The 6,080-nt window shown below is 28.2% G+C and overlaps 5 non-coding genes across 5 annotated transcripts; all 5 read left to right on the top strand.

The window, feature by feature from the left end:
* Window positions 1–598: 598 nt before the first annotated feature.
* Window positions 599–670, top strand: ONS95_012795. The gene has a single exon. It is a non-coding gene; the product is annotated as a tRNA-Val (tRNA).
* A 3,636-nt stretch (window positions 671–4,306) lies between these two features.
* Window positions 4,307–4,377, top strand: ONS95_012794. The gene has a single exon. It is a non-coding gene; the product is annotated as a tRNA-Asn (tRNA).
* A 19-nt stretch (window positions 4,378–4,396) lies between these two features.
* ONS95_012793 lies at window positions 4,397–4,467 on the top strand. The gene has a single exon. It is a non-coding gene; the product is annotated as a tRNA-Arg (tRNA).
* A 903-nt stretch (window positions 4,468–5,370) lies between these two features.
* Window positions 5,371–5,443, top strand: ONS95_012792. Its single transcript has one exon. It is a non-coding gene; the product is annotated as a tRNA-Asp (tRNA).
* Window positions 5,444–5,463: 20 nt separating this feature from the next.
* Window positions 5,464–5,535, top strand: ONS95_012791. Its single transcript has one exon. It is a non-coding gene; the product is annotated as a tRNA-Val (tRNA).
* The last annotated feature ends 545 nt before the right edge of the window (window positions 5,536–6,080 follow it).

Here is a 6,080-nt window from a genome sequence, read left to right as displayed (position 1 = left end):
TTTTGTTTCTAGTGGTTTATTTATTTGTGCTGGAGGTGTATTATATGATAGATCTGGAACTAGGTTAATTAGTTTCTACAGAGGTATTGCTCAGATAATGCCATTATTTTCTATCTTATTCTTCATTTTATCTTTAGGTAATTGTGGAGTTCCTCTTACTTTAAATTTTGTAGGTGAATTTATGTCTCTTTATGGTGTATTTGAAAGATTACCTTTACTAGGTGTATTTGCTAGTTCATCTATAGTGTTTTCTGCTGCATATACTATATATATGTTTAACAGAATAGCTTTTGGAGGATCTTTCAGTAAATTTTTCGAAGCTAACATAAGTGATGTTAATAAACGTGAATTTTTTATATTACTTACATTAGTGATATTTACAGTTGTATTGGGTGTATATCCTGCTCCAATTTTAGACGGTTTACATTACTCCGTTTCATCTTTAATATACAATAGTTAAATCTGAAGATTATATAAAAAAATCTTTAACATTAATGTTAAATAAAAACTATAAGTAGCTGTAAAAACCCACATAATATGCTAGGTTTATATTTTTCAAATATAGATATTTATTACTATTAAAATAATATAAACTATAAAGGGATTAGCTTAATGGTAGAGCAACCGTTTTACACACGGTAGGCTAGGTGTTCAAGTCACCTATTCCTTAATCTTTTATATATAGTAATATATGTAAAGGAAAATTTACATGTGTCAGAATAATCTTTATATTTAATTATATAATAATGTAAAAATAGATAACTATAACATTGAAAAATATAAAAAATATAATATGCCACAATTAGTTCCATTCTATTTTATAAATCAGGTAACATTTGCTTTTATATTACTTGTAATTATGATATACGTATTTTCTAAATTTATATTACCAAGATTTGTACGATTATTTATTACTAGAATATTTATAAGTAAATTATAATATTTATTATAATTTCTCTCTTTTCTGTTATGTTAAACGTCATATTTAACCCTTATAGGTTTATAAACAAATATAACGTTTAACATATAGATTCAAAGTACCTCGTAATTAAAAATTTAAGCATATATAAAAAGGTTATAATATAGGTTTAAAGTTATTCGCAATTAAAGTTTTAGTCTATAAAAAGGATTAAGTTAGAATATATCAATAAAAATAAAAAAGTAAACTAGCAAATGTCTAATTTAGCTTATACAACAATCACAAGTCCCTTAGATCAGTTTGAAATTAGGAACTTATTAAGTTTAGATGCCCCTATATTCGGTAATTTACATATATCATTAACTAATATAGGATTATATTTAACAATAGGTGCTTTCTTTGTATTAACATTGAATGTTTTAGCTACTAATTATAATAAAGTTGTAAGTAATAGTTGATCAATAAGTCAAGAAACCATTTATGCCACTATACATAGTATAGTAACAAACCAAATAAACCCTACTAAAGGACAAATATATTTCCCTTTTATCTATACTTTATTTATATTTATATTAGTAAATAATTTAATTGGTATGGTACCCTACAGTTTTGCCTCAACAAGTCATTTCATATTTACTTTTGCTCTTAGTTTTACTGTAGTGTTAGGTGCAACTATATTAGGTTTCCAAAAACACGGTTTAGAATTTTTTTCTTTATTAGTGCCTGCAGGTTGTCCTTTAGCATTATTACCTCTATTAGTATTAATAGAGTTTATATCATACTTATCTAGAAATGTTTCTTTAGGTCTTAGATTGGGTGCCAACATATTAAGTGGTCATATGTTATTAAACATTTTAGCAGGATTTACATATAACATTATGACTTCTGGATTTATTTTCTTCTTTTTAGGTTTAATACCTTTAGCATTTATAATAGCCTTTTCAGGTTTAGAATTAGGTATTGCCTTTATACAAGCTCAAGTATTTGTAGTTTTAACTAGTAGTTATATTAAAGATGCTTTAGATTTACATTAATCTATAGTAAATATATAAATTTTTTTTATACCTTTTACTGTGCTAAACTGTATAAATAATAAAGTATGTTTTTGTGATACTAATAGTACAAGTGCTATATTTAGTATAGTATAGGAAAGTCCGGTGCTTATTGAATGTCAACACCTAAAAATGAGTGTTGGGTAAAAACTTGAGTGTTAAATAGAAAATATTTAATATCTTTCTATAGTTCAAAAAACTATAGGTAAATGTATGTAAAACAAATAATAAAAAACAACGATATAAAATAACAACAATAAAAAAAAAATCAACATATCAAAAAAAAATATATACAGTAAAAGAATATTAATGAGAACGCAAGCTTGACATTAGGCCTTATTATAGACTAATAACTATAACAGGATCCGGCTTAAAATTATCCAAAAACAAAAAAAATATCTTAATAAAAAAAAAATTTTTTTTTATTAATTAAGTTAAGATGTATTAGTAATGGTATAGTAATGTACTTCTTAAATTAGTAAAAGTTTATATTTTCTATACCTATAAATTGAGTTTGATGATGGCTCTGAATGAACGCTGTCCAAGTGCTTGACACATGCTAATCGAACGTCTAATCTAATTAATGATTTTTTATCATCTATTTCATTAGAAGTGGTGTACAGGTGAGTATATAACATTTTGGCTGCCTTAAAGTAAGGTTTATAAATACCTTATAATCGCAATGAAAGGAACTAAACTTCCGCTTTAAGAGGACAATAAGTGTTTCGGATAGGTAGTAGTTAAAGTAATGGTTTAACTAGCTTAAAATTCCGTAGTCGAGGCTGAGAGGTCGATCGATCACATTGGGTCTGAAAAAACCCCAATACGTATAGTACAGCAGTGGGGAATCTTGGTCAATAGCCTAACGGCTGAACCAGCAACTTGGGGGAATGAATAGCTTCCGCTAGTTATTTTGGCTGTTTAATTAATTATATACAAAACTTCTGATTTTGTATATAAAAGATTATTCATTTTGATCTTTTTTTGCTGCCGTTGTGGGATCAATTAATTTACCACTCACCGCAAGGCGCGAGGAAGTAATACTTCAGTGGACAAAGTAATATCGATTTTATCGAATAAAGTTCTAGATAGGATACTGATTATGACAATTTCCTGTCTATATGTCTTGACCAAATTACGTGCCAGCAGTCGCGGTAATACGTAGAAGACTAGTGTTATTCATCTTTAGTAGGTTTAAAGGGTACCTAGACGGTATAATTAGTCTTTAATAGGAAACGGTTATACTAGAGTTATATATGAGAAGGTGAGTATTTGTGGAGTAGAGTTGAAATTTTTTAATACCATGAGGACTGGTAAAGGCGAAAGCAACCTTTTATCTAATAACTGACGTTGAGGGACGAAGGCTTGGGTCGCGAACAGGATTAGATACCCTAGTAGTCCAAGCAGATAATGATGAATGCCATAGGTTAGATAAAATTATTTAGTCTATAAATGAAAGTGTAAGCATTTCACCTCAAGAGTAATGTGGCAACGCAGGAACTGAAATCATTAGACCGTTTCTGAAACCAGTAGTGAAGTATGTTATTTAATTCGTAGTTACGCGAAAAACCTTACCACAACTTGAATATTATATTAAGGAAGTCTTATATTATAATAAGAAATATAGAATATATTACAAGCGTTGCACGGCTGTCTTCAGTTAATGTCGTGAGATATTGGTTAATTCCATTAAATTAACGGAAACCCTTGCTTTATTTGCGATTTAATCTAAATAAAGCAGTTCACCATCATATCGGATATGATAACAGGGACCAAGACAAGTCATCATGGCCTTAATGTTGTGGGCGATAGACGTGCCACATATTCCTATACAAAATGATGCGATAATGTGAATTGGAGCTAATCTAATAAAGTAGGATATAACAAGGATTGTAGTCTGAAATTCGACTGCATGAATAAGGAATTACTAGTAATCGTGAATCACCACGTCACGGTGAATTTTTTCTCAGATAGGTACTAACTACTCGTCAGGCGCCGAAAGAAGTGTGTGCAATAAGTTTGGTCTTCCATTTATTTTTACTCTAGTAAATTAGTTCTAGTTATTTTTATGGGAGATTTTCGTATGCGTGACTTTGATTGGTGTTAAGTCGAAATACGGTTCGTGTAGTGGAAATTGCACGGGATTGATTAATGTTAACAATGCATATATTTTATATATACTGTATAATATATACTTATAAACCAGCTCCTTTGGGTTATAAGTACTTATATTATACTAAGGAAGGTTCCGTTTGTTGGTATGACGGGTTGAGCTGTAAACTCAATAGCAATAAGCTGTCGAAGGTTCGAGTCCTTTTCTTCCTAATTATCTTAGGCCTTTATAGCTCAATGGTAGAGCGGAATACTGTTAATATTCCGATAGATGTTCAATTCATCTTAGGGGCTAGGCACTAAGAATACGTATGGCGTGTTGACTTAATGGTAAAGTTTTGTGTTTCGGCCACAAGTATATAAGTTCAAGTCTTATACACGTCTATATTCTTATTTAACTACTCTTTCCTCTTTCGTTAAAAATATTTTTAATAATGGTAGTTAAATTACTTTAATTAAACTTTAATTAAATATAGAGGTTTTTTTATTCCTTTTTTTATTCATGAATAGTCTATATATTTTAAATGAAACTTTCACTAATGGTTATAGATCAGAAATATTAGATATTATATCTATAGCAGCTATATTATGTGGAATATTAGTTATTATTAGTAAAAATCCTATTGTTTCTGTATTATTTTTAATAGGTTTATTTTTAAGTATAGCTAGTTACCTAATGGTATTAGGTTTAAATTTTATTGGTCTTTCTTACTTATTAGTATACGTCGGAGCAGTGTCAATTTTATTTTTATTTATTTTAATGTTAATTAATGTTAGAATAAGTGAACTATTAAGTAATACTAGTAATAGCATACCTTTAGCTATTTTTATTACTATAGTTTTCAACTATCTTTTATATCAAATATTGCCTTATAGTGTTGCTACTTTTAATAGTTATACTGTTTATTTAAACAATACTATAAATGATATTTGATCTCATAATTATAGTGATAGTTTAAATAAATTCTTTAAATTAAATGGTACTGAATTAGACAACGGTGAAATTTCATTTGTTACTAGTAAAATATGAGATGGTAATTTAGCCGAAACTAGCCATATCTCTAGTATAGGAAATATTATGTACACTAGTTATAGTATATGATTAATATTAACTTCTATTATACTATTGTTAGCAATGGTTGGTGCTATTGTTATTACAATAAAACAAAAAAATTAATCATAAATCATTTAAGGATTTAATAACTAACTAAATTGTTAGTTTTATTCTTACCTAAATATTTTTATTATATTTAATATATACTATTAGTATAATTTAAAGTATAATAAGGGTTAGTCTTCTAATTGGTAAGAAACTTTTTTGTCAAGAAAGCAAATGTCGGTTCGAACCCGACCTAGCCCGTAAAGATAATATAAACTATAAAGGGATTAGCTTAATGGTAGAGCAACCGTTTTACACACGGTAGGCTAGGTGTTCAAGTCACCTATTCCTTAATCCTTAATATATAGTAATATATATTACGCCAAAATTATATACCTCTGGTATGCATATATTAATATATCTCTCTTTTTTAATCAAAAAAAGTTTTATATATATTAAAACACATAATTATTTATAATAATAAATGTAAATGACTAATTTGACAAGAAGTAATTTCCAAGCTCATCCTTTTCATTTAGTATCACCGTCACCTTGACCTTTATATACTTGTATTGCATTATTAACATTAACAACTAGTGGTGTATTAACAATGCACGGTTTTAATAATGCAGAAACATTTTTATCTTTAGCTTTTGTAACACTTATTTCATCTATGTCATTATGATGAAGAGACGTTATAAGTGAAGGTACATATTTAGGTAACCATACATTAGCTGTACAAAGAGGGTTAAACATGGGTGTGGCTTTATTTATAGTTTCAGAAGCATTATTTTTCTTAGCTATTTTTTGAGCCTTTTTTCATAGTGCCTTATCACCTACTGTAGAATTAGGAGCTCAATGACCTCCTATGGGTATAGAAGCAATTAATCCATTTGAA

This window comes from Cadophora gregata (genome assembly GCF_030347475.1).
Source record: "Cadophora gregata isolate MNR1 chromosome Unknown scaffold_67, whole genome shotgun sequence".
In the NCBI taxonomy this organism is placed as follows: domain Eukaryota; kingdom Fungi; phylum Ascomycota; class Leotiomycetes; order Helotiales; family Ploettnerulaceae; genus Cadophora; species Cadophora gregata.
Note: the sequence above shows the minus strand (reverse complement) of the source record. Positions and strands in the feature narration are given on the sequence as shown.